Source organism: Callithrix jacchus, chromosome 22 (assembly GCF_049354715.1).
Source record: "Callithrix jacchus isolate 240 chromosome 22, calJac240_pri, whole genome shotgun sequence".
In the NCBI taxonomy this organism is placed as follows: domain Eukaryota; kingdom Metazoa; phylum Chordata; class Mammalia; order Primates; family Cebidae; genus Callithrix; species Callithrix jacchus.
The window spans coordinates 2,527,914-2,555,669 of record NC_133523.1 but is presented as its reverse complement, the minus strand read 5'-3'; the positions used below and the strand labels follow the sequence as shown (position 1 = coordinate 2,555,669).

Below are 27,756 nucleotides of genomic sequence, written 5' to 3'. Positions count from 1 at the left end.
CCAGCTAATTTTTGTATTTTTAGTAGAGACGGGTTTTCACCATGTTGGCCAGACTGATCTTGAACTTCTGACCTCAAATGACCCACCTACCTTACCCTCCCAAAGTGCTGGGATTACAGGCGTGAGCCACCGCGCCCGGCCCATCATGTTATACATGTGTATGCATTTTTAGTGGTGGATTGTCTTCCAGAAATTGATTTTGAAAAATATGACTGATGATTTAGTAGAATTTGTTTCTACTAAAACTAGGACAGTGAAATTATAATAAAGTCTATTTGGACATAAAGAAACTGAGTTACGACATTGTAAAAAGATACATGACATTATGAGTTTGAATTCAACATTTGTTCAATTCTTGAATACTTTCAACTGCTCTAGTGTTTTGGAAAAATGTTAACCATTAAAAAAATACAGAGGCCGGGCGCGGTGGCTCACGCCTGTAATCCAGCACTTTGGGAGGCCGAGGCGGGTGGATCACGAGGTCAAGAGATTGAGACCATCCCGGTCAACATGGTGAAACCCCGTCTCTACTAAAAATATAAAAATTAGCTGGGCATGGTGGCGCGTGCCTGTAATCCCAGCTACTCGGGAGGCTGAGGTAGGAGAATTGCCTGAACCCAGAAGGCAGAGATTGCGGTGAGCCGAGATCGTGCCATTGCACTCCAGCCTGGGTAACAAGAGCGCAACTCCGTCTCAAAAAAAAAAAAAAAAAAAAAAAATACAGGCTTGGCCAGGCGCGGTGGCTCACGCCTGTAATCCCAGCACTTTGGGAGGCTGAGGTGGGCAGATCACAAGGTCAAGTGATTGAGACCATCCCGGCCAACATGGTTAAACCCTGTCTTTACTAAAAATACAAAAGGTTAGCTGGGCATGATGGTGCGTGCCTGTAGTCTCTGCTATTTGGGAGGCTGAGGCAGGAGGATTGCTTGAACCTGGGAACCAGAGGTTGCAGTGAGCCCAGACCATGCTACTGCACTCCAGCCAGGCAAAAGAGTGAGACTCTGTCTCAAAAAAAAAAAAAAGAAAAAAAAAATGCAGGCTCATGCCTGGAATCCCAGCACTTTAGGAGGCTGAGGCAGAGGGATTACTTAAGCCCAGGAGTTCAAAACCAGCCTGGGCTACCTAGCAAGACTCCATCTCAAAAAAAAAAAACATTAAAAAATACATAACTCACTGATCACGCCTGTAATCCCAGCATTTTGGGAGGTCAAGGCAGGCGGATCACGAGGTAAGGAGTTTGAGACCAGCCTGACCAACATGGTGAAACCCCATCTCTACTAAAAACACAAAAATTAGCCAGGCGTGGTGCTGGGTACCTGTAATCCCGGCTACTTAGGAGGCTGAGGCAGGAGAATTGCTTGAACTGGGAGGTGGAGGTTGCGGTGAGCTGACATCCGGCCACTGCACTCCAGCCTGGCGAAAGAGTGACACGTGTCTCTAAATATCATCAACAACAATGAAAACCCAAAAAACAAAAACAAGGGGCCAGGCCCAGTGGTTCACGCCTATAATTCCAGCACTTTGGGAGGTCAAGGTGGGTGGATCACCTGAGGTCGGGAGTTCGAGACCAGCCTGAGCAACAGGGCGAAACTCCACCTCTTTAAAAATACAAACATTGGCCAGGTGTGGTGGCTCACGCCTGTAATCCTGGCACTTTGGGAGGTCAAGGTGGGTGGATCACCTGAGGTCGGGAGTTCGAGACTAGCCTGACCAACATGGAGAAACCCCATGTCTACCAGAAATACGAAATTAGCCAGGTGTGGTGGTGCATGCTTGTAATCCCAGCTACTTGGGAGGGTGAGGCAAGAGAATCTCTTGAACCCAGGAGGTGGAGTTTGCAGTGAGCTGAGGTAGCACCATTGCACTCCATTGTGGGCAACAAGAGCAAAACTTGGGTCTCAAAAAAAACACAGGGCCGGGCGTGGTGGCTCACGTCTGTAATCCAAGCACTTTGGGAGGCCGAGACGGGTGGATCACGAGGTCAAGAGATCGAGACCATCCTGGTCAACATGGTGAAACCCTGTCTCTACTAAAAATACAAAAAATTAGCTGGGCGTGGTGGCGCGTGCCTGTAATCCCAGCTACTCAGGAGGCTGAGGCAGGAGAATTGCCTGAACCCAGGAGGCGGAGGTTGCGGTGAGCCGAGATCGCGCCATTGCACTCCAGCCTGGGTAACAAGAGCGAAACTCCGTCTCAAAAAAAAAAAAAAAACCCACAAAACTTAGCTAGGTGTGGTGCTGGGTGCCTGTAGTCCCAGCTACTCAGGAGGCTGAGGCAGGAGAATTGCCTGAACCCAGGAGGCGGAGGTTGCGGTGAGCTAAGATTGCGCCCCTGCACTCCAGCCTGGGTGAGAAAGACTCTGTCTCAAAAAATAGTTAAAAAAAAAAAAAAAAAGGAAATTGTTGGGAAAAGATACGTGAAAATATGTCTCTGGGGATATGCCCACTTTTCCATTTGCCTTAGTCTCCAGCGTGGTTTCACATGACACTTTTGCAAAATTGTTACAAGTATTTGTGCATATGTACAGGATACGTGCGATGCTCGTTACACAAATACAATCTATAACGGTCATGTTAGCGTATTTGGAGGGTTCATAACAGACTATTTCTTATTTCTATATGTTGGGAACATTTCAAGGTCTCTCTTGTAGCTTTTTTTTTTTTTAATTTAAAACAATTTTGATTAAATAGAGATGAAGTCTTGCTATGTTTCCCAGGCTGGTCTCGAACTCCTGCCCTCTGGGAATTCTCCTGCCTTGGCTACCCAAAGTGTTGGGATTACAGGCGTGAGCCACCTTCCTCTAACTATTCTGAAATATACAATACATTGTTGCTAACTAGTCGCTGTATTCTGCTATCAAACATTAGAATGTATTCGTTCTGTCTAACTGAATGATTGCACTCAACTCACCTCTTTTCCTTTCCCGCCGCCAACCTCCACAACCTCCCCAGCCTCTGCTACTGAGCATCCTATGCTCTACCTCCATGAGACCAACCTTCTGGCTCCCAGGTAGCAGTGACACCATGCTGTATTTGGATTATTTCACTTTTGTTTTTTTTTGAGTCGGAGTCTTGTTCTGTTGCCCAGGCTGGAGAATAATGGTGCTATCTCAGTTCACTGCAACCTCTGCCTCCTGGGTGCAAGACCTTCCCGCCTCAGCCTCCCAAGTAGCTGGGACTACAGATATGCGCCACCATGCCTGGCTAATTTTTGTGTTTTTAGTAGAGATGGGGTTTCCTGACGTTGGTCAGGCTGGTCTTGAACCCCTGACCTCAGGTGATCCACCCGCCTCAGCCTCCCAAAGTGCTGGGATTACAGGTGTGAGCCACCGCGCCTGGCCGTTATTTCACTTTTTCACTAAACATGATGACCTCTAGTCCCATCCATCCATTTTGCTGCAAATGACAGGATTTCATTCTTTGTTATGGCTGAATAATATTCCCTTGTGTATATAACACATTTTTTTTTGAGACGGATTCTCATTCTGTCGCCCAGGCTGGAGTGCATGATCTTAGCTCACTACAACCTCTGCCTCCCAGGTTCAAGCAATTTTCCTGCCTCAGCCTTCCAAGTACCTGGTACTACAGGCCTATAGGTCTGAGGCCACCAGGCTCAGCTGATTTTTTAATATTTTTAGTAGAGGCAGGGTTTCACCATGTTGGCCAGGATGGTCTCGATCTTCTGACCTCATGATCCGCCCACCTCGGCCTCCCAAAGTTCTGGGATTACAGGCATGAGCCACCGCGCCCGGCCTATATTTTACATTTTTTTTGGTACAGTTGGGGGTCTCATTATGTTGCCTGGCTGGTCTTGAACTCCTGGGCTCAAGTGATCCTCTTGGTTCAGCCTCCCAAAGTGTTGGGAATACAGTCGTGAGCCACCGTGCTCTTCTCAAGCTCTATTTAGACAGTCATTTCTCCTGGGGGGATGTCAGCTGGGGAGAGCGTGGGGGAGAGCAGGCTGGGAGACGGAGGTTTCTCTGTGCCCCGCAGGGCAGTTCACTGGAGCCCAGAGCTTGAGCAGGGAGGTTCCCGGCGGGATGACAGGAGCCCTGGGGAAGTTTATCTTGGATCCCAGCCAGCAGCTCCAATCACAGGGCCCAGGTGGGGCGGTGAGGACGCAGTGTCAGCATTGGACAGAGTCCCTGAGATCACCGAATATGGTGGCTCCATCTTCCTTCCAGGGCTGTGTGCTGCTTTTGGAGGCGTAGCAAGTGTTTACCAATATCCCCAAGGGAGCTTGTGAAAAATGCAGATGCCAGGCCTGTGAACCCAGCGTTTTGGGAGGCAGAGGCGGGAGGATCACTTGAGCCCAGGAATTCAAGACCAGCCTGGGCAACATAGCAAGACCCTTTCTCTCTCTCTCTCTCTCTTTTTTTTGAGATGGAGTCTGGCTCTGTCTCCCAGGCTGGAGTGCAGTGGCACGATTTCTGGTCACTGCAACCTCTTTCTCCCTGGTTCAAGCAATTCTCCTGCCTCAGTCTCCTGAGTAGCTCGGTCTGCAGGCATGCACCACCACGACTGGCTAAGTTTTTTGTATTTTTAGTAGAGACAGGGTTTCACCATGTTGGTCAGGCTGGTCTTGAACTCCTAAACGCAAATGATCTGCCCGACTCAGCCTCCCAAAGTGCTGGGATTACAGGCGTGAGCCACAGTGCCTGGCCAGACCCCATCTCTTAAAAAAATTAGTCAGGGTTGGGCACAGTGGTTCACACCTGTAATCCTAGCACTTTGGGAGCTGAGGTCAGTGGATCACCTGAGGTCAGGAGTTCAAGACCAGCCTGGCCAAAATGGTGAAATTCCGTCTCTACTAATAATACAAAAATTAGCAGGGTGTGGTGGCGGGCACCTGTAGTTCCAGCTACCTGGGAGGCTGAGGCAGAAGAATCACTTGAACTTGGGAGATGGAGGTTGCAGTGAGCCGAGATCGGGCCACGGCACTCCAGCCTGGGAGACAGAGCAAGTATCCATCTCAAAAAAAAAAAAAAAGTTAGCCAGGTGTGGTGGTGTGAGCCTGTGGCCCCACCTACCCGGGAGGCTGAGGCAGAAGGACTGCTTGAGCCTGGGAGTTCAAAGCTGCAGTGAGCTGTGGTCGCACCACTCCATCCTGGCAACTGAGCGAGCCCCTGTCTCAAAAACAAGACAAAAGCAAAACAAAACGCCGATTCCGGGGTCCAGTTCCCTATTCATTTCATCTCGGTTGAGGCCCAAGAATGTGTGTTTTAAGATCCAGGCCCATGAGTTCAGAAGCTGAAAAACCTTGGAAATGTGAGACGGGCTTGGGCAAACGGCCTTAGGTCTCACCTCGCTGAGGCCCAGTTTCTACCTCTGTAAAAGCGGGGTAGTAATTGTGCCTTCTGGCTTTACGCAGGGGTTCCACGCGGGGGAGTCTGTAAGGTCTTCAAGAAACCGGCGCAGCAGTGATAATCACTGCCATTCTTCCCCGCGAATGAGACCCCGGACCTGGCGTGCAGGAGTTGCACCCGCTCCCCGAGCGCGGGATTCGAACTCGCGAAACGCCTCGCGCCTCCTTGACGTCACGAAGTCACCCCGGGAAAGGCGCTCCTCGCCCCGCCCTCGGCCCCGCCCGCGCCCGGAGCCCCGCCCCGCTCGCCTGAGCGCAGCCTACCCCGCTGCCTGCCCCGCGCCCCGCCCCCGCTCCGGCCTCCCGCCGCCGGGGCTCGCGATTGGTCGTGTCGGGACGCCAGGGCCCGCCCCCCGAGTGTCGGCCCCGCCCCCGCAGAGGGGAGCGAGCGCTCGCGGGCCGGGGCGGCAGGTTCGGCTGCGCGGCGGGGCAGAGGCGGCCGCGGGGCCCGAGCGCAGGTAAGGAGCTCACGCGATCCGAGCCGAAGGAGCCGAGGGCGCGTCCGGCGACCGGGAGAGGGAACTGGGACGGCTCCGATTTGGCTGCGGACCGAGTTGGGGGTCGGGGTCCGCTGAGGAGGGGGCTGGGGACCCCCGCTTCACTTGGAGGTTGGGGCTGGAATTGGGGACTGGGCTGCGCTTGGGGGGTTGAGGTTAGCTGGGGAGGGGCTGCGCTGGGGGTTGAGACTGCACTTGGGAATCCGGGCTAGCTGGGGAGGGGGCCGGAGTTGCAGGTCCAGATTAGCTGGTGGGGGCTGGAGGGGCGACTGGAGGTCTGAGTTAGCTGAGGAGGGGGCTGGGGTGATTTTGGAAGTCTGAGTTATCTGGGAAGGGGGCTGGAGTGGTAGGTTGAGGTTAGCTGAGGGGGGGGTGTTAGAGGTGGGTTAGGAGGTCGGAGTTAGCTGGGGAGGCCGCTGGAGTTGCATGTCCAGGTTAACTAGAGAGGAGCTGGGGTGGAATTGGAGGTCTTGAGTTTGCTTGGGAGCTGGGGTGGAATTGGAGGTCTTGAGTTTGCTGGGGAGGGGGCTGGAGTCCTAGGTCGAGGTTAGCTGGGGAGGGGGCTTGGAGTGGGATTGGAGGTCTGACTTAGCTGGGGAGGCGGCTGGAGTTGCAGGTCCAGGTTAACTAGGGAGGAGCTGGGGTGGAATTGGAGGTCTTGAGTTTGCTTGGGAGGAGCTGGGGTGGAATTGGAGGTCTTGAGTTTGCTTGGGAGGAGCTGGGGTGGAATTGGAGGTCTTGAGTTTGCTGGGGAGGGGGCTGGAGTCTCAGGTCGAGGTTAGCTGGGGAGGGGGCTGGAATTGTAGGAACTGGAAATCTGAGTTGGTTGGGGAGGGTCTGGAGAGGGAAACGGGTTGAGTCAAGGGTGCAGCCTATTTGAAGAAGGAGCTGAGAGTGGAGTTGAGGGTCGCAGGGAGCTGGGGAGGGGGCTGGGGATGGAGTTTGAAGTGGGGTCGTTGGAGAAGGGGCTGCAGAGGGAATTAGAGGCTGAGGTTGTCTGGGGAGAGGACTGAGGAATGTGGCTGGTGGAGATGTTGGGGGTTGATTGATGGCCCAGGGGTTAGGGTTAGCTGCAACGGGGCAGAAGGATAGAGTTGGGTCAGCATACAGGTGGGGTCAGGCTTGTTCCAGAAGGGATGTGGGGCTATCAGGGGAAACTGGGAGCTCGCGCGCGTGTGGACTGGAGGGGTTTCAGGGAGAAGGAAGTTAGGGTGGGAGGGTGAGAATGAGGGGTTAAGGTCCCAGGTGTATCATCTAAGGAGGAAAACGGGGTGAGGGGGTGTCTCAGGTGGGATCCAGCTGAAAGGAGTTTGGAGAGGACTCACCCCTCTACTTTTGGGGGAGATGTTAATTGTTTGCTCTAGAACTGGGCACCGGGCAGAACCCCTCGGGAACAGTGAGCTGAAGGAGATGGGAGTTGGGAATACTTTTTGAGGTTTATTTCTAGGATATAGGGTGCCAAGGAGAATGCTTCAGGAAGGAGAAAGTCTCCTGTCGGGGACTGGATTTTTCAGGAACTGAAGTGGGAGTTTTTGGGACGGTGATATTGAGCGACGTGGGTGGCACTTGATTTTTCCTGGGGAACGGGGGTTGCTAGGGGCTGGGAGGTGGGTGGTGGAAGACAGGCTTGGTGAACAGAGGCAGCGGATCCCCAGCTAAGCGTCTTCGCACGGTTGCTAGGTGTCAGCGAGGCAAATGCCAAGTTCACAGACTTGTTCTCCTCGTGGGATGCTGTGGCCCTGCCTTGATGGAGTGTGGGGGGCTCTGGGAGATGCGCCTGTGTGTTCTGACCCTGCGTCTCCATGCTGGGTGGGCTGCATCAACTTTTGGAGTCCCCGTTTCCTCGCCCGCAAAGCCGGAATAATAAAAACAGTAGCACGTGCCTCTTGGGTGGAATTACAGAACGTATGCGCTGAGTGTTTCTTAGCACTGGTGGGGGTCTCCGGAACGTGGAGCATCACATACTCAATCTAGTTTTTTCCTGGGTGGGTTTGAGGTGGAGGAGCGGAATGACGGGGTTGTCACAGAGGAGGGGAAAGGAGGTGACTGGAACTTCACTCTACTCCTGCAACCTATGCGCACACATCAGGGTCACCCCTAGAAGCTTTAAAAAAGAATCCGCTTGGCTGGTCGCAGTGGCTCACGCCTGTCATCCCAGCGCTTTGGGAGGCCGAGGCGGGTGGATCACCTGAGGTCAGGAGTTCAAATACAAAAATTAGCCAGGCGTGGTGGCGGGTGCCTGTAATCCCAGCTACTCAGGAGGCTGAGACAGGAGAATTGCCTGAACCCAGGAGGCAGAGATTGCGGTGAGCCGAGATGGCGCCACTGCACTCCAGTCTGGGAGACAGAATGAGACTCTGTCTAAAAAAAAGAATGTGCAACAATAACAAAAATACGTCTCCTTGTTGTTACTATTACGATTATTTTGAGACAGAGTCTCGCTCTGTCGCCCAGGCTGGAGTGCAGTGGCCTGATCTCGGCTCACTGCAACCTCCGCTTCCCAGGTTAAAGTGATTTCTCTGCCTCCACCTCCCAAGTAGCTGGGACTACAGGTGTGCACCACTAAGCCCGGCTAACTTTTGTATTTTTAGTAGAGACAAGGTTTCCCCATGTTGGCCACGCTGGTCTCGAATTCCTGACCTCAGGTGCTCCACCTGCCTCGGCCTTCAAAAGTGCTGGGATGACAGGCGTGAGCCACCACGCCCGGCCTGTCTCCATCGTATTAAAAGTGAGTAAAAAACTGAAAAGGAAGAAGGCTCTGTGCACACCTGCTGGCAGGAGAGTCTCAAGGCTCATCGGGAACAAGTGCACTTGTTTAAGAGAAGGCTGCCTGGGTCATTCGGATTTAGGGCACCCGGTGAGGAACCACATCAAGCTGTGATGACACGCTCGAAATTGGTGAGTTTACACCTTGAGCTCATGGGATGGATTTGGGTGTCTCCATCCCAGCGCTGTGGACATTTGGGGTCCGGTCGTTCTCTGGGGTGGGGCCTTCTGGACCCTGCAACCCTGCAGTGCTCAGCAGCGTCTCTGGCCTCCACTACTGCATGCCAGGAGCTCCCCACATTGTGACAAACACAGCTGTCACCAGACATCACCCAGTGTCTGGTGGGGACAGAAACACTCCAGTGGGGCACCCTTGTTATAAACAAGACGGATGTATATTCTCCTTGAAAGACCTCATATCCAGGCCGGGCGAGGTGGCTGGTGCCTGTAATCCCAGCACTCTGGGAGGCCGAAGTGGGTGGATCACTTGAGGTCAGGAGTTTGAGACCAGCCTGGCTAATATGGTGAAACCCCATCTCTACTAAAAAATACAAAAATTAGCTGGACGCGTTGGCGAGCACCTGTAGTCCGAGCTACTTGGGAGGCTGAGGCAGAAGAATTGCTTGAATCCAGGAGTTGGAGATTGCAGTGAGCGGAGATCGGGCCACTGCGCTCCAGCCTGGGTGGCAGAGACTCTGTCTCAAAAAAAACCAGAAAAACCTCACCTCCCCTTTGATGTGCAGAAAGTGGGGCTGTTCAGAATTGGGGATTGTTCTTAAGTCATTTAGTGCTATTGCTTGGGGAGGGAGAAGCAAGGTGTCACTGCTTTCAGAAACCGTTAGAAATACCTACGTTTGTCCTGCACGGTGGCGCGTGCCTGTAATCCCAGCTACTTAGGAGGCTGAGGCAGGAGAATCTCTCGAACCCGGGAGGCGAGGGTTGCCGTGAGCCGAGATCGCGCCACTGCGCTCCAGCCCGGGCAACAAGAGCAAAACTCCGTCTCAAAAAAAAAAAAAAAAAAGAAAAAAGAAGAAACGCCTACTCATTTCGACGTGGGTCTTTTGTGTGGCTTTTGAACACTTCATGCTGATTTAGAAGGTGGGATGAGGTTGTCAGTTACAGGCACTGGAAGGTGCCAGAGTTTGTCATGTGCTTTCCTCATTTTAACGTGGATCGTGAAGCTTCCACGAAGACCGTTATTTTCTGTTCTTGTTTCACGCTTAGTAAACCCTGGGCCCCCACTGTTTGACGGCAGAGAGGACGAAACAGAGTCACCCTCAGGCGCAGACGGTTCAGCTTCGTGTTTACCGAATGGAGGCATGTTTCTGTCCGCCCAGTCGTAGCATAAAAACACTCCTTTCTTCCTTCAGGGCGGCGTTCGGATTTTTCTCAGTTGCACGTGGAAACAGCAGTGGGCTTTAAAGTCACAGCCACTACGTCACTTGTATTTTCGAGGATGCTTCGTGGTTCCTTACGAGAAGGCTGTGCCTGGTCTCTGTGGGCTTGGGAGCTGGTGCTTTCTGGTTTTTTTTCCTTTGAGACAGAGTCTCCCCCTGTCGCCCAGGCTGGAGTGCAGTGATGCCATGCCGTCGGTCACAGCAGCCTCTGCCTCCCGGGCTCAAGTGATTCTCCTGCCTCAGCCTCCTGAGTGGCTGGGATTACAGGGCATGCACCACCACACCTGGCTAAGTTTTGTAATTTTAGTAGGGATGGGATTTCACCATGTTGGCCTGGCTGGTGTTGAACTCCTGACCTCAGGAGATCCACCCGCCTCGGCCTCCCGAAGTCCTGGGATTACAGGCGTGAGCCTGGCCAGGAGCTGGTGCTTTCTACAGGGGACCGAGATGATGACCTCAGGTGATCCACCTACCTCGGCCTCCCAAAGTGCTGTGCTTATGTGTCTGAGCCACCACACCTGGCCTGTCCTTGTTTTTGAGACATGGTCTCATTCCATTGCCCAGGCTGGAGCGCAGTGGCGTGATCTCGGCTCACCGCAACCTCCGCCTCCCGGGTTCAAGCAATTCTCCTGCCTCAGCCTCCCGAGTAGCTGGGATTACAGGCACGCGCCACCACGCGTGGCTAATTTTTGTATTTTCAGTAAAGACGGGGTCTCACCCTGTTGACCAGGCTGGTCTCCAACTCCTGACCTGAGGTCGTCCACCCGCCTCGGCCTCCCACGGTGCTGGGATGACAGGCGTGAGCCACTGTGCCCGGACGCCGTGTCCTTTCATGACTGACTGCTGCAGATCGGCGCCCTCCCCTGCTCAGGGACATTTCTGGACTTCCCTTGTCACTGCTTATTACACATGCACTCTTTGGCCTGGCCTCTGTCTCTTAAAGGTTGGAGAAAAGTGCTCGTGGTTTATGTCACCCAGGAGACCTTACCGGCGAGTGTGAGAGCTCAGGAGACGGCTTGGCCTGTCCTTAGTCACACAGCGGCTCCCGAGGGGTCACTCCCGTCCTCCTCCTCCTCCCCCATCCTGCGGTGTGAGTGGGCCACGCTCTCTGTGTGGCTCCTCCCTCCCATCCACTCCGGACACGGGCAGGTGGGGGGGTTTGTTCAGCAGCTCTGAGGCGCTTCCACAAGCAATTACTTGAACCTCACACATGGAAAAGTCCTACTGCTTTTTATTACAAAAGTGGAGGTGCAGGCCGGGCGGATCACAAGGTCAGGAGTTCGAGACCAGCCTGGCCAACGTGGTGAAACCCCGTCTCTACTAAAAATACAAAAATCAGCTGGGCATGGTGGCCCGTGCCTGTAATCCCAGCTACTCGGGAGGCTGAGGCAGGAGAATTGCCTGAACCCAGGAGGCGGAGGTTGCGGTGAGCCGAGATCGCGCCATTGCACTCCAGCCTGGCACCTAACGACGGAACGACACTCTGTCTCAAAAAAAAAAAAAAAAAGGGAGGTATAACTTACACTTCATAAAATTCAGTCCTCTTAAGGGTACAATTTCGTCTTTTAAATAAGTTTATCGGTTGTGCAAACATCCCTATAAGCCCCTTTCAGAACATTCTTTTCTGAAAGGGCTTAATCCCGGCACTGGGAGGCCGAGGAGAGCGGAGGTCAGGAGTTCAAGACCAGCCTGGCCAACAGGGTGAAAAGGCAATATTTTTAGTCTCTACTAAAAATGCCAAAATTAGCCCGGCGTGGTGGTGGGCACCTGACAACCCAGCTAGTCAGGAGGCTGAGGCAGGAGAATCACTTGAACCTGGGAGGCGGAGGTTGAGATGGCACCATTGCTCTCTGGCCTGGGGAACATAGTGAGACTCTGTCTCAAAAACAAACAAACAAACAAAAATCCCATCACCCAGGAAAGCCCCTTGTCCCCGTGACGGGGCTCATCTCTCTCCTGTCTCTGGACTGGCCTGTCACACACGGTGTGGCCTTTAGTGTCTGGTGCCTCTCCCTCACGTGACGTCCTTAAGGTGCATCCACGCACGCCGTGGCCTGCGTCGGAGCCTCACTCCTTTCCAGGGCTGAGTCGGGTTCCGGAGCGTGGATGGGCCACGCCGCACTGATCCGTCCATATGTCCAGCAGAACACGCGTGGCTGCTTCTGCCTTTGGGCGATAAAGCAAGAGCTGGGATGTAAACGGCTTTTTCCTGTGCACGGGCGGCCCACTGCGCGGAAACTCGGGGTGTTTGTTCAGCTGCCTGCCTTCCTTCCTTCCTCCCTCCCTCCCTCCCTCCCTTCCTCCCTTCCTTTCTTCCTTTCTCCCTCCTTCTCTCCCTTCCTCTCTCCCTTCCTCCCTTCCTTCCCTCCTCCCTCCCTCCCTCCATTTCTCCCTCCCTCCCTCCCTTCCTTTCTCCCTCCTTCTCTCCCTTCCTCTCTCCCTTCCTCCCTTCCTTCCTCCCTCCCTCCCTCCCTCTCTTCCTCCCTCCCTCCCTCTTTCTCCTTCCCTCCCTCCGTTTCTCCCTCCCTCCCTCCCTCTCTTCCTCCCTCCCTCCCTCTTTCTCCTTCCCTCCCTCCGTTTCTCCCTCCCTCCCTCCCTCCCTCTCTTCCTCCCTCCCTCCCTCTTTCTCCTTCCCTCCCTCCGTTTCTCCCTCCCTCCCTCCCTCCCTCTCTTCCTCCCTCCCTCCCTCTTTCTCCTTCCCTCCCTCCGTTTCTCCCTCCCTCCCTCCCTCCCTCTCTTCCTCCCTCCCTCTCTTTCTCCCTCCCTCCCTCCTTCCCTCCCTCGCTCCCTCCCTCCCTCCTTCCCTCCCTCCTTCCTTCCCTCCCTCTCTTCCTCCCTCCCTCCCTCCCTCCCTTCCTCCCTCCCTCCTTCCTTCCCTCCCTCTCTATCTCCCTCCCTCCCTCTCTTTCTCCCTCCCTCCCTCCCTCCCTTCCTCCCTCTCTTCCTCCCTCCCTCCCTCCCTCTCTCCCTCCCTCCCTCCTTCCTTCCCTCCCTCTCTATCTCCCTCCCTCCCTCTCTTTCTCCCTCCCTCCCTCCCTCCCTCCCTTCCTTCCTCTCTTTCTCTTTCTTTCCTTTTTTTTTGACGGAGTCTCACTCTGTCACCCGGGCTGGAGTGCAGTGCTGCTGGGATTACTGGCATGCACCATCACACCCAGCTAATTTTGAATTTTAGTGGAGACGAGGTTTCTCCATGTCGGTCAGGATGGTCTTGAACTCCTGACCTCAGGTGATCTGCCCACCTCGGCCTCCCAAAGTGCTGAGATGACAGGTGTGAGCCACCTCGCCCAGCCTCTTCCGTCTGCCTTCTTTTCCCCCTTTCCCTTTCCCTTTTTCCCTTTCCGATGGAGTCTCGCTCTGTCACCCAGGCTGGAGTGCAGTGGTGCGATCTCAGCTCATTGCAACCTCCACCTCCCGAGTTCCAGCAATTCTCCTGCCTCCGTTTCCCGAGTAGCTGGGATTACAGGCACCCGCCACCACACCCAGCTAGTTTTTGTATTTTTAGTAGAGACGGGGTTTCTCCACGTTGGTCAGGCTGGTCTCAAACTCCTGACCTCAGGTGATCCGCCCACCTCCGCCTCCCAAAGTGCTGGGATGGCAGGTGTCAGCCACCGCGCCAGGCCCCTCTGTCTGCTTTCTTCCCCATCCCAGTGCTCCCTCTTGAGCTGAGAGCCTCATCCTCCCTGGCGGGAGCCTCTGAAGTGACAAATCGGCCTCTGGTTTCTCCGGCTCCAGCAGGACCTTCCTAATAAGCTTCCCGGGCACGGATCAGATGGTCACTTCCCGGGCATGGATCAGGTGGTCACTTCCCGGCCCCTACCAAGTCAGCACTCGCATGATGCCACCCCCAGCTCCTCATGGGGTCTCCAGGGACCTGCGTGGCCCGGCCCTGCCCCCTGATCCTTCCAAGTGCCCCCGCCTTGCCTCCATCCACCTCCCCTGTGCCCCTGGGTTTCCTGGACGCTGCAGTTGCTATCTCTTTTGTCTGAAACGCTCCTTCCTTCCTTCCTCTAGCCAACAAAGGCCCGTTGTGTGCCTATTTTAAACCTCAGAACTGGTGCCAGGCCCTGGGAGCGCCACGTGAATGAGGCGTCTGTGTGCCGGTGTGGGGGCTGTGGAGATGGCAGCCCGGGGTGGCACAGAGGTGGGGACCTGGGGCCTGCATGTTCTGGGAGCTGTGTAGCTGCAGGGGCGAAGCCGTCCAGGGGGCAGAGGGAGGCTGAGGCAGGTCCAGACGTGAGGCCAAGAGGAGCTTTGAGAATACACATCTGCCAGGGAGCGGATTGGTGGCGTGTGGCCCGTCCTGGTGGGTAGACAGAGGGGGCTGGGTTTCCCTGTGCCACTCACCACACATTTTCTCAGCCTGGTTCACTGTCACCTCAAACCCCCGGCTGAAGCGATCCTCCCACCTCAGCCTCCCAGAGTGGCTGGGACTATAGATACACGCCACCACGCCCAGTTACTTAAAACTTTTATTTTGTAGGCCGGGCTTGGTGGCTCCTGCCTGTAATCCCAGCACTTTGGGAGGCCGAGGCAGGTGGATCACGAGGTCAAGAGATCGAGACCATCCTGGTCAACATGATGAAACCCCGTCTCTACTAAAATACAAAAAATTAGCCGGGCATGGTGGCACGCGCCTGTAGTCTCAGCTACTCGGGAGGCTCAGGCAGGAGAATCGCTTGAGCCCGGGAGGCAGAGGTTGCGGTGAGCAGAGATCGTGCCATTGCCCTCCAGCCTGGGCAACAGAGTGAGACTCTATCTCAAAACAAAACAAAACAAAACAAACTTTTATTTTGTAAACATGGAGGTCTCCCTATATTTCCTAGGCTGATGGCGTGAGTAGGGTCATTCTCGTGGGTGGGGTGCAGGATGCTGAGCAGTGTCCCTGGCCCCCACCCACTCCGTGCCAGGAGCACCCTGGTCCTGAGAAAGACGCAGACGTCCCAGACTTGCCTCAGTGTCCCAGTTTCTCTGGCTCCAGCAGGACCTTCCTTCTGGTCACAGGACCACCCCTGGATGATCACCCCAGGGTTAGAGGATTCCACGGACCCCCGAGAGACTCTGCGTCCCATGATCCTCTGCCGTGCTGAGGTCCCAGGAGGCTGCACACATTGAAATCCACACCCCGAGTGCAGAGGGAGAGAGGAGGCGAGTCCCAGACAGGTGTTTGGTGTGATCAGGAAACAGATCTGATTTTTTCCCTAATTATGTCTTGGCTTCCTGCTGGCCCTGCAGACTGGGGGGACGGGATTATTTTCTGGGCTGGGCACTGCAGGGTGCTGAGCAATGTCCCTGCCCCCACCCCCTCCATGCCAGGAGCACCCCGAGTCGTGACGGCCACAGATAAATGCAGACATTGTCCACAGTCCTCTGGGGTTCAGAACCACTGCTCTGTATCAGGCTAGGATACAAGAGATCCTTTAAAACAGTTTTTTATTCCCCTAAAAGCTATGGTTGAACTAGTTTAATGCTATTCCCTGCCCAAAAAAAAAAAAAAAAAAAAAAAAGCAACCAAAGAAAATCTCCCCAAAATGTAGATTCCTCCAAAAATGGTGTGAGCCATTCCAAATAGCCTTCACATTTCTGACCCAGATCCCCCAGGCTTACCCACCTCACGATCTCCAGAGTAACCCGGCCCGAGAGAGAGAAGGAAGAGAATTTTATCTCCAACAACAGAGATTTCGCAGGCACAGAGACGCTGGCATTTCAAGGTCAGAGTCATTTATTTAACAGACATTTATTAACGTTCATAACAGAACATTAAGTGTGTGACGTGCTGCCGGGTGGTGGGGTCACAAAATGAAGACAGGGGCCTCGACCTCTGAGAGCCTGCGAGAGGAGGCGGCGGCGTTCGATTAGACTCGGGGGGGGACGGGACGTGCGCGTTCATTCTTCAACCCTTGGCACATTTATCTGGGGCTGTGTCTGTCTCATGTCCAGTCATGCCCTAAATCAGAGCTTGTCCCTGGGGGCGATTCTGGCCTTCAGGGGACACTGGGTAAGGTCTGGGGACATTTGTGGCTGTCATGAGGGAGGGGGTGCTCCTGGCGTGGAGCGGGCAGAGGCCAGGGACGCTGCTCATCACCCTGCGGTGCCCAGCATGGCTGCACCCCAGAGAACAGTCCGGAGCCCGACGTCCAGAGCGCCCAGGGAGAGACCCTGTTTGCAGAAATTGCCACCTTTTTGGAATTTCTGTACAGTTACTCCTTGGAGGATGGGAAAGTAAAAAAAGATTACCTTTGGGGTACGTTAGTTAGTTGAAAGTCAACTTTTCTTTTCTTTTCTTTTCTTTTTTTTTTGAGACAGAATTTCGCTCTTGTTACCCAGGCTGGAGTGCAATGGCGTGATCTCGGCTCACCGCAACCTCCGCCTCCTAGGTTCAGGCAATTCTCCTGCCTCAGCCTCCCGAGTAGCCGGGATCACAGGCACGCGCCACCATGCCCAGCTAATTTTTGTATTTTTAGTAGAGACGGGGTTTCACCATGTTGCCCAGGCTGGTCTCGATCTCTTGACCTCGTGATCCACCCGCCTCGGCCTCCCAAAGTGCTGGGATTACAGGTGTGAGCCACCGCCCCTCTTTTTTTTTTTAAAGGCCAACACCCTTCCGAGCTGAGAGCCTCAGGCACTGACAGCGATCGGGGCTGAAGGCCTTTTTTTTCAAAACGCAGTCTCACTCTGTCACCCAGGCTGGAGTTCAGTGGCATGATGTCGGCTCACTGCAACCTGCGCCTCCTGGGTTCAAGCGATACTTTCACCCTGACTCCTGAGTAGCTGGGACTATAGGCACATATCACTATGCCCAGCTATTTTTTTTTTTTTTTTTTTTTTGTAGAGTTGGGGTATTGCTATGTTGCCCAGATGATCTCAAACTCCTGGGCTCAAGCGATCCTCCCGCCTCAGCCTCCAGTAGCTGACACTACAGGCCTATGTCACCACATCCAGCTAATTTTTTGTAGAGATGGAGTCACACCGTGTAGCCTGGGTTGGTCTTGAACTCCTGAGCTCAAATGATCCACCTGCTTTGGACTCCCAAAAATGTTGGGATTACAGGCGTGAGCCACTGTGCGTGGCTGAAAGTCAACTTTTCTTTTCTTTCTTTTTTTTTCTTTAATAGAGGTGGGGCTTTCTCCGTGTTGGTCAGACTGGTCTCGAACTCCTGACCTCAGGTGAGCCACGTAGCTCGGCCTCCCAAAGTGCTGGGATTACAGGCATGAGCCACCACGCCCGGCCAAATCTACTTTTCTTTTTAATGAGATAGGGGTTCACTATGTCACCCAGGCTGGAATGCAGTGGCACAATCACGGCTCACTGCAGCCTTGAACTCCCGGCTCAAGTGATCCACCCGCCTCAGCCTCCCAAATAGCTGAGACTACAAGCACCACCACACCTGGCTAATTTTTCTATCTTTTGTAGAGGCGGGGTCTTTAGATGCTGTCCAAGCTGGTCTTGAACTCCGAGGCTCAAGCCCACCGAAGTTTTGAAATTATAGGGGTGAGTCACCACAATGCATTTCACTGCTCTTTTGACCTCTGCCCTGGCCTTTTTAGAAAGACTCCTGGCTGGACGCCGTGGCTCACGCCTGTAATCCCAGCACTTTGGGAGGCTGAGGTAGGTGGATCACCCGATGTCAGGAGTTCGAGACCAGACTGGCCAACATGGTAAAACCCCATCTCTACTAAAAATACAAAAATTAGCCAGGCGTGGTGGCGTGTGCCTGTAATCCCAGCTACTCGGGAGGCTGAGGCAGGAGGATCGTTTGAACCTGGGAGGCGGATGTCGCAGTGAGCTGAGATCGCGCCACCGCACTCCAGCCTGGGCAACAGAGCCAGACTCTGTCTCAAAAAAAAAAACAAAACAAAACAACTTCCTAACTCAATGGACAAAAAGCCAGGAGGAAACAAAGAACAGAGGTGAATCCAGCCAAGTTCAAAAGCAAATGTCTTGGCACAGTCTGCTGGGCACAGAGACGGCGGTGGCTTGAGAGTGGCCAGAAAGTAAGGCCTGGACGCTGCCAGCCTTGCCAATGCTGAGTTGTAGGAGGGGCCTGGGGCCACGGTCATGAATGACCACAGAGCTGGTGACTAAAATAACAAATGTATTGTCTCGTGGTTCTGGAGACCGAGAGTCTGAAGTAAGGTATGGGCAGGGCTGCACTCCCTCCAGAGACTCCCTCCAGAGCAGAGATGGGGCTTCACCACGTTGGCCAGGCTAGTCTCAAACTCCCGACCCTCCGGGGGCTCCAGGAGTCCAGGCTTATAGCCTCATTGATCCAGCTACTGCCTCTGTCATCACAAGAGGCCTTTTCCCTGGGTGTCCGTGGAAATTTCCCTCCTCTTTTTTATTTGTTTTTTTTGAGATGGAGTCTTGCTCTGCTGCCCAGGCTGGTGTGTAGTGGCGTGATCTCGGCTCACTGCAACCTCCACCTCCCGGGTTCAAGCAATGCTCCTGCCTCAGCCTCCCAAGCAGCTGGGACTACAGGCATATGCCACCATGCCTGGCTAATTGTTGTATTTTTAGTAGAGATGGGGCCTCACCATGTTGGCCAGGCTGGTCTCAAACTCCTGACCTCAAGTGATCCTCGCACCTTGGCCTCACAAAGTGCTGGGATTACAGGCGTGAGCCACCACGCCTGGCTTTTTTCCTTTTATTTATTGATTTTTCTGAGACAGTTTTGCTCTGTTGCCCAGGCTGGAGTATAGTGGTGCAGTCTTGGCTCACTTCGACCTCAGCCTCCCAGGCTCAAGCGATCCTCCCACCTCAGCCTCCTGAGTGGCCGGGACTAAAAGCACGAAACGCCACGCCTGGCTGATTTTTCCATTTTTAGTGGAGCTGGGGTCTCGCCATGCCGCCCAGGGTGCTCTCCAGCTCCGGAGCACAAGCGATCCTCAGGGCTCATCCTCCTAAGTGCTGCGATTAGGGGCACAAGCCCCCGAGCCCGGCCTGAACCATTTCTAATAAGGTTTTATGATCCGCGATTGCATGAAAGTACAAGGATACATTCGGGTTTTTAAATAGACTTTATTTTTTTTTAGAGCTATTTTAGGTTTACAGCAAAATTGAGCGATAAGAACAGAAAGTTCTTATACACCCCCCGCAGCCCACACGCCCAGCCTCCCCCACCGCCGGCACCCCGCACCTGAGTGGTGCGTCCGTTATAATCACAATAGATGAACCCACATTGACACGTCACTGTCACCCAGAGTCCCCGGTCTCTGTTGGAGTTTCCTTCTTGGTGTGGAAGACTGAGGGCCGGGCACGGTGGCTCACACCTGTAACCCCAGCACTTTTTTCTTTTTGGAGATGGAGTCTCGCTCTGTCGCCCAGGCTGGAGTGCAGGGGTGTGATCTCGGCTCACTGCAGACTCCACCTCCCGGGTTCAAGCGATTCTCCTGCCTCAGCCTCCTGAGTAGCTGGGACTACAGGCGCGCGCCACCACACCCGGCTAATTTTTGTATTGTTCGTAGAGACGGGGTTTCACCTTGTTGGCCAGGATGGTCTTGAACTCATGACCTCAGGTGATCCACCCGCCTCAGCCTCCCAAAATGCTGGGATCACAGGCATGAGCCACCGTGCCCAGCCTGGCCCAGCACTTTGGGAGTCTCAGGTGGGCGATCACTTGAGGTCAGGGAGTTCGAGACCAGCCTGGCCAACACGGTGAAACCCCGTCTCTACTAACAATACAAAGCTTAGCTGGGCATGGTGGTGCATGCCCGTAACCCCAGACATTTGGGGGGCTGAGATGGGAGGGTTGCTTGAGTCTGGGAGGTACAGGCTGCAGTGAGCCAAGATTGTGCCACTGCACTCCAGCCTGGGTGACTGCGTCTCAAAAAAAAAAAAAAAAAAGGAGACAGAACTGAGCCAACAGGTTGAAATGGAAAAAGTCACGTGGATTTAGAATTAAAGAGTCTTAGAAAGACAGCTCAGCTCAGGGAAAGCCTTGGAGCACGTCCAGTTCAGGAGTCCGCAGCCACCGCCCTCGGGTCACCTCTGTCCCACAGCGTGGTTTGATATGTGGTCCGTGGGCTAAGAATGATTACCCCATTTTTATTTTATTTCACTGTTTTGAGGCAGAATCCCCCTCTGTCCCCAGGCTGCAGTGCAGTGGCGCGATCTCGGCTCACAGCAACCTCCGCCTCCTGAGTTCAAGCGACTCTCCTGCCTCAGCCTCCCGAGTAGCTGGGATTACAAGCACGCGCCACCGTGCCCAGCTAATTTTTGTGTTTTTAGTAGAGATGGGGTTTCACCATGTTGGTCAGGCTGGTCTTGAACTCCTGACCTCAGGTGATCCTCCCGCCTCGGCCTCCCAAAGTGCTGGCATTACAGGCGTGAGCCACGGTGTCTGGCCCAAATATGGTCTTGTTAGGAGCTTTCATTCCTGTGGCCTCCAGGATGAGGAGGGCTTAATGATTTGGGAACAAATATGTAGAATGACTTTTTTCCCCGTCGCATGGTGCCGTGCATAGTGTGATTGCCATTTTTTCTTTCCTTCTTTTTTGCATTAGTTTTATTTTTGTTTTTGCTTTCTCATTTATTTATTTACTGGATTTATTAGGTGGTACAAATGTAATTGTGGTCTTTGCTGTTGAAACTTATAAATATATATATAATTTTCTTTTTGAGATGGAGTTTCGCTCTTGTTGCCCAGACTGGAGTGCAATGGCGCGATCTCGGCTCTCCGCAACCTCCGCCTCCCGGGTTCAAGCGATTCTCCTGCCTCAGCCTCCCGAGTAGCTGGGATTACAGGCACGCGCCACCGTGCCCGGCTAATTTTTGTATTTTTAGTAGAGACGGGGTTTCACCATGTTGGTCAGGCTGGCCTTGAACTCCTGACCTCAGGTGATCTGCCCGCCTCAGCCTCCCACGGTGCTGGGATTACAGGTGTGAGCCGCGGCTCTGGCCTGTGATCTAGGTTTGTCAGATGTTTCTCTCGTACTCAGACCAGGGTTATGGGTTTTGGGAAACAACACATAGGGGTGAGGTGCCCTGTTGGTCTCCCCCATCAGGGGTCCTCGGGACCCTCATGACTTCCTACTGGTGATGTTGACCTGGTTCTCCCATACCAGGTGGCCTTAGCCCACCCGCCGGCTACTCTGAGGCCGTTCTTGCTGTGGGACCTCCCCACCTCCCCGGAACACTGATTCTGAGACTCTCCATCCTTTGACCCGCAAACTTTGCTTTTAATTTCTGCATCATGATTTAAACTCCTTGGCCAGTCTGGTGGCTGACTCCTGTAACCCTGTAACCCTGGCACTTGGCCTCCCAAAGTGCTGGCATTACAGGCGTGGGCCACCTCCCAAGATGGGAGGATTGCTTGAGCCCAGGAGCTTGAGACCAGCCTGGGCAACACAGTAAGACCCCATCTCTACAAAAAAGACAAAAAATTTTAGCTAGGTCTAGTGGCGCTTGCCTGTAATCCCAGCACTTTGGGAGGCTGAGGCGGGCAGATCATGAGATCAAGAGATCGAGACCAGCCTGGCCAGCATACTGAAACCCCGTCTCTACTAAAATACAAAAATTAGCTGGGTGTGGTGGCGCGCGCCTGTAGTCCCAGCTACTTGGGAGGCCGAGGCAGGAGAATTGCTTAAACCCGAGAGGCGGAGGTTGCGGTGAGCCGAGATCGAGCCACTGCACTCCAGCCTGGTGCCTGGCTAAAGAGCGAGAATCTGTCTTAAAAAAGAAAAAAAGTAAACTTTGTTCTGTCCTCACCGCACAAAGGCTCCGCTCCTTGGGATTGGTCGAGGGGTTGGAAACCCATCGTGTTCCCCATCTTGGCTGCAAACACCGAAGAGCGTCTGGGAGAGATGTTTCCCTTCTGATTAGAGACATATGCGTCCTGCCCGTCCCCAGGGTGTTGAGGGGCTGGCTGGGATCCCGGCGTTGGAGACTAAAGAAAGCAGACGCCTGGACGGGGTGTTAAACACAGCTTTGCCTCAGATAAAACACTTTTAAAAAGGAGGGAGGATGCCGGGTGCGGTGGCTCATGCCTCTAATCCCAGCACTTTAGGAGGCTGAGGCGGGTGGATCACTTGAGGCCGGGAGTTCGAGACCAGCCTGGCCAACATGGTGAAACCCCATCTCTATTAAAAATACAACAATTAGCCAGGCTAATTTATTACAGGTGGTGGCAGGCACCTGTAATCCCAGCTACTCGGGAGGCTGGGGCATGAGAATCACTTGAACCCGGGAGGCAGAGGTTGCAGTGAGCCGAGATCGCGCCACTACACTCCAGCCGGGGTGACAGGGTGAGACTCTGTCTCAAAAAAAAAAAAAAAAAGGGAGGGGGGAGATTTGGATCCGAGGGCACTTTCCGACCTCTGGCCTTTGGGATCCAGGTGACACCCCTGGGTCCATGCTCTCCTGCTGACGGAGTGTCTGCAGAAAGCAGAGTCTTTCCGGAAAGCAGGATGGCTGGGTAGGGGGCTGAGGTGGGGGCGGAGCGCCCTGGAAAGTGAAAGTGGGCTGGGATGGGAGCGCTCGGGGAGACAGGTCAGGCCCTCCTCTCTTAGGGACAGTGAACAGTGTCCTTTGTTTTGCCAAGGCCTTTCTCTTAGTGGCCTCTTTTCACTGGGCAAACAAGGGCAGGGTGTGGGCGGGTGTTCAAGGCGGTCCCCTGCCCGCCAGGCCCTCGTCTCTGGAGGAGGAGGAGCCCCGGCAGGCACGGAGGTTACTGGGGGTTGGACACTTGGCACAGGCTGGACGGGGCCTCGTAACTTCCCTCCCTGCCCCTCTCCGCTGCTTCTTCTCTCGCCCACTCCCTTCTGTTTTCCTTCCCTTTTTTTTCCTTTGAGGTAGGGTCTCCCTCTGTCACCCGGGCTGGAGTGCAGTGGTGACATCACAGCTGACTGCAGCCTCCACCTCCTGGGTTCCAGTCATCCTCCCACCCCGGCCTCCCAAGTAGCTGGGACCACAGGTGCACATCACCACGCCCGGCTGACTTTTAGAGATGGGGGTCTCGCTGTGCTGCTCACACTGGTCTCCAATTCCTGGGCTCAAGCCATCCTCTAGCCTTGGCCTCCCAAAGTGCTGGGACCACAGGTGTGACCCACTGCACCCGGCCTTCTCTTCATTTTTCATTGTGGTAAATTACATGTAACGTAAAATGTCCCAGTTTAACCATTTTTGGGGCACGTTTAATCAACCACCATCCTTTCCAGAATTTTCTCATCTTCCCAAACTGAAACTCTGTCACCATGAAACACTCCCCAGCCCCCTCCCCAGCCCCTGGCACCCCCATCCTACTTTTTTATTTTTTGGGACAGAGTCTCACTGTTTCAACCAGGCTGGAGTGCGGTGGCACAGTCTCGGCTCACTGCAACCTCTGCCCCCGGGTTCAAGTGATTCTCCTGCCTCAGCCTCCCGAGTAGCTGGGATCACAGGCACGCGCCACCACGCCCAGCTAATTTTTTTTTTTTTTTGAGACGGAGTTTCGCTCTTGTCACCCAGGCTGGAGTGCAATGGCGCGATCTCGGCTCACCGCAACCTCCGCCTCCTGGGTTCAGGCAATTCTCCTGCCTCAGCCTCCCGAGTGGCTGGGATTACAGGCACGCGCCACCATGACCAGCTAATTTTTAGTAGAGATGGGGTTTCACCATGTTGACCGGGATGGTCTCGATCTCTTGACCTCGTGATCCACCCGCCTTGGCCTCCCAATTTTTGTATTTTTAGTAGAGACGGGGTTTCACTTTGTTGACCAGGATGGTCTCAATCTCTTGACCTCGTGATCCACCTGCCTCGGCCTCCCAAAGTGCTGGGATTATAAGCGTGAGCCACCGCGCCCGGCCTGAGTGTTTTTTTTTTTTTTTAACAGTTTTATAGAGATGTAATTCACATGCCACATGGCGCATCATTTAGGCATACAATTCACTGGTTTTTAATGTACTTACAGAGTTGTGTAACCTTTGCTGCCATCAGATTTAGAACAGACGGGGCGCGGTAGCTCACGCCTGTAATCCCAGCACTTTGGGAGGTTGAGGTGGGTGGATCGCTTGAGCCCAGGAGATCGAGACCAGCCCAGGCAACATAGTGAGACTCCATCTCCACAAAACATAAACAACAAGCCAGGCGTGGTGGTATGTACCTGCCGTCCCAACTACTTGGGAGGCTGAGGCAGGAGGATCGACTGAGCCCCAGGAGGCGGAGGCTGCAGTGAGTTGTGATTGCACCACTGCACTCCAGCATGGGCAACGGAATGAGAGCTTGTCCAAAAAGGAAAAAAAAAAAATTAGAATATTCCATCAGCCTAAAGAAGCTGCCCCATCCTCATTAGCCATAATCCCCCACCCCTTCCCCCAGCCCCCGTCACCCACACATCCCCTCCTGTCTCTGTGGATTGGTCTGTTCTGGACATTTCTTAGAAATGGGATCATACAGCCGGGCGTGGTGACTCACGCCTGTGATCCCAGCACTTTGAGAGGCTGAGGCGGGTGGATCACAAGGTCAGGAGTTCAAGACCAGCCCGGCCAAGATGGTGAAACCCCGTCTCTACTAAAAATTCAAAAATTAGCCTGGCTTGGTGGCAGGCACCTGTAATCCCAGTTACTCAGGAGGCTGAGGCAAGAGAATCGCTTGAACCTGGGAGGCGGAGGTCGCAGTGAGACGAGATCGCACCACTGCACTCCAGCCTGGGAGACACAGCAAGACTCCGTCTCAAAAAAAAAGGGCTCACCCTCGCTGTGAGGCCTTCTGTGTCCGGCTCTCTCGCTGAGCTTGATGTCCTCAAGGTTCATCCACATTCTCATTTCATTTTTCACGGCGACAGGGTCCTGCTCTGTCATGCGTGATCGGAGCGCACCGCAGCCTTGAACTCGTGGCCGAAGCGCTGAGGCTGCAGGTGTGAGCCGCCACACCCGGCCCTTGCTCCTGTTTCAAGGCTGGGTGAGATTCCAGAGCATGACGGACCATGCTTTGTGGGTTCACTTACCTCTCGCATTGCTCCCATTTTTCGGCTATTTCGAATGGTTCTGCTGTGAACACCGGTGGACGGGACGAGACATGTAGGGTTTTGTTTGTTTTTTTTATTTGAGATGGAGTCTCGCTCTGTTGCCCAGGCTGGAGTGCAGTGGCACAATCTCAGCTGACTACAACCTCTGCCTCCCGGGGTTCAAGTGATTCTCCTGCCTCAGCGTCCTGAGTAGCTGGGATTTCAGGCGCCTGCCACCACGCCCAGCCAGTTTTTGTATTTTTAGAAGAGACGGGGTTTCACCATGCTGGGATTATAGGTGTGAGCCCCCGCGCCCGGCCCCATCATTTATTTATTTATTTTACTATTATTTTTTAGATGGAGTCTCGCTCTGCTGCCCAGGCTGGAGTGCAATGGCACCATCTTGGCTCACTGCAACCTCCGCCTCCCGGGTTCAAGCGATTCTCCTGCCTCAGCCTCCCAAGTAGCTGAGATTACAGGCACGTGCCACCACCCCCGGCTAATTTTTGTGTTTTTAGTAGAGATGAGGTTTCACCATGTTGGCCGGGATGGTCTCGAACTCCTGACCTTGTGATCCACCTGCCTCGGCCTCTCAAAGTGCTAGGATGACAGGTGTGACCTGCTGTGCCCGGCCCCATCATTTGTTTTTAAGTCCAGAGACTTGCTGGTCGGGCTTCTGTGCCTGGTGGGATTTTTGTTTATTTGACGCCACTTCTGCAGCTCAGCCCCTTGGGGCCGAGGGAGGGTTTTAGCTCCTCTGTCCGGGCAGGAGCTCTTGTTTCTGCTCAGGCGCCTCCCAGCAGCAAGCCCGTCCCTGTGCAAGAGGGGTCAGCCCCAGGGGGTTTTTTCACAGCTCAGTTAATTTCCCTCCCTCCCCCCACCCCCTCCCCCTCCCCTCCTCCACCCTCCCCTTCTCCACCCTCCTCCTCCCCCTGCCCTCCTCCTCCCCCTCTCCCTCTCCCCTCCCCTTCCCTTCCCCTCCTCCCCCTCACCTCCTCCTCCCCCTCCTCCTTCCCTCCCCCTCCCCCTCCCGTCCCCCTCCCCTTCTCCACCCTCCTCCTCCCCCTCCCCTCCCCCTCCCCTTCTCCACCCTCCTCCTCCCCCTCCCCTCCCCCTCCCCCTCCCCTTCTCCACCCTCCTCCTCCCCCTGCCCTCCTCCTCCCCCTCTCCCTCTCCCCTCCCCTTCCCTTCCCCTCCTCCCCCTCACCTCCTCCTCCCCCTCCTCCTTCCCTCCCCCTCCCCTCCCCTTCCCCCTCCCCCCATCCTCCTCCTCCTCCTCCCTCTCATTTTTCTCATCACCTGGAATACCCTCAGTACCGGTTTTCACAATCTCCTCCTGCTCCCCCATTTCTTCTCCCCGTCCGATGTCACCCTGTGCTTCAGTGACACCTCGAAATTGCCAGGCTCCCACGCGCCTCCCCTCTCTCTGCCCGGCACTTTGGGAGGCCGAGTTGGGGGGATGGCTTGAGTCCAGGAGCTGGAGGCCGGCCGGGCGAGGTGGTTCACGTCTGTAATCCCAGCACTTTGGGAGGCCAAGGCAGGCAGATCATGAAGTTAGGAGATCGAGACCATCCTGGCTAATGGAGTGAAACTCCCCATCTCTACTAAAAATACAAAGTTAGCCAGGCATGGTGGCACGTGCCTGGAGTCCCAGCTACTGGGGAGGCTGAGGCAGGAGAATTGCTTGAACCTGGGAGGTGGAGGTTGCAATGAGCTGAGATCGCGCCACTGCCCTCCAGGCTGGGCGACAAAGCAGACTCCATCACACACACAAAAATAAACCCCCAAAAAACATGGCCCTACTATGTTACCCAGGCTATTCTCAAACTCGTGGGCTTAAGCCAGAAGTGCTGGGATTATAGGCATGAACTGCTGCGCCCGGCTCACAGTCTTTTTCTTGGAGTAGGAGGGAAAGAGTACATGCTTATTCTTTTTTTCACATTGTGTGTGTGTGTGTGTGTGTGTGTGAGAGATTTGAGACAGAGTCTCGCTCTGTCGCCCAGGCAGGAGTGCAGTGGCACGATCTCGGCTCACCGCAACCTCCTCCTCCTGGGTTCAAGCGATTCTCCTGTCTCAGCCTCCCGAGTATCTGGGATTATTACAGGCACCCACCACCATGCCCGGCTAATTTTTCTATTTTTAGTAGAGACGGGATTTCACCACGTTGGCCAGGCCGGTCTTGAACTCCTGAGCTCAGGCGATCTGCCTGCCTTGGCTTTCCAAAGCGCTGGGATTACAGGCATGAGCTGCCATGCCTGGCTGACAGTCTCTAATAGACTATGTGAAGATGCTCTTGGTTTTCTCTGTGAGCGCCTCATGTTTCTCTGCCGTGGGTCAAGCCCAGTAGAGCTGTGGACACTGACTTGTTCTGTTTTAAGAGATTCTGGCCCTGGGGTTTGAGTCCCTCCACATCTGGGACGGCTGAGCAGGTCTTGACAACCCCAGGTAATTTAGGAAGGTGTTATCTTGATACAATGAATAAGGTGAAGATGCGGATGGGAGCCCAATGGGTTTATTCTGTCCTGCTTTGAGGAAGTGGGACCTGAGGGAGTAAGATACGTAAGAAGTGAAAGGCGGGGCATGGTGGAAGGTTCTGGAATCTTCCGGAACCTTCTAGAAAGTCCCAGAACCTTCTAGAGTTCTCTGGAATGTAGGAAGCATTGTGGCATGGTGAGGCATTGGATTTGGAATACCTACTTAGCCACTGTGTGAACTTTGAGCAAAACATGGAACCTCTCTGTTTCTTCGTGTGTCAGACGGGATAGGAATCACTCCCTAGGGTCATTGAATAGGGTGGGATGGACTACAAGGCTGT

At 54.2% G+C, this 27,756-nt stretch overlaps 1 protein-coding gene across 9 annotated transcripts in view; it reads left to right on the top strand.

Annotated features, from left to right (window-relative positions):
- Positions 1–5,773: 5,773 nt before the first annotated feature.
- Positions 5,774–27,756, top strand: part of GNG7 (G protein subunit gamma 7) — a 179,771-nt gene continuing 157,788 nt past the window's right edge. For 5 of the 9 annotated variants that reach the window (XR_013531230.1, XM_035283582.3, XM_054250167.2 and 2 more), the window contains exon 1: positions 5,774–5,822. The gene's annotated coding sequence lies outside the window, so the exon portion shown is untranslated. Of the gene's footprint in view, positions 5,973–15,644; positions 15,733–17,434; positions 17,513–27,756 lie in introns of those variants that run through there. The other 4 variants (XM_078361459.1, XM_078361457.1, XM_054250168.2 and 1 more) reach the window with 3 other exon arrangements.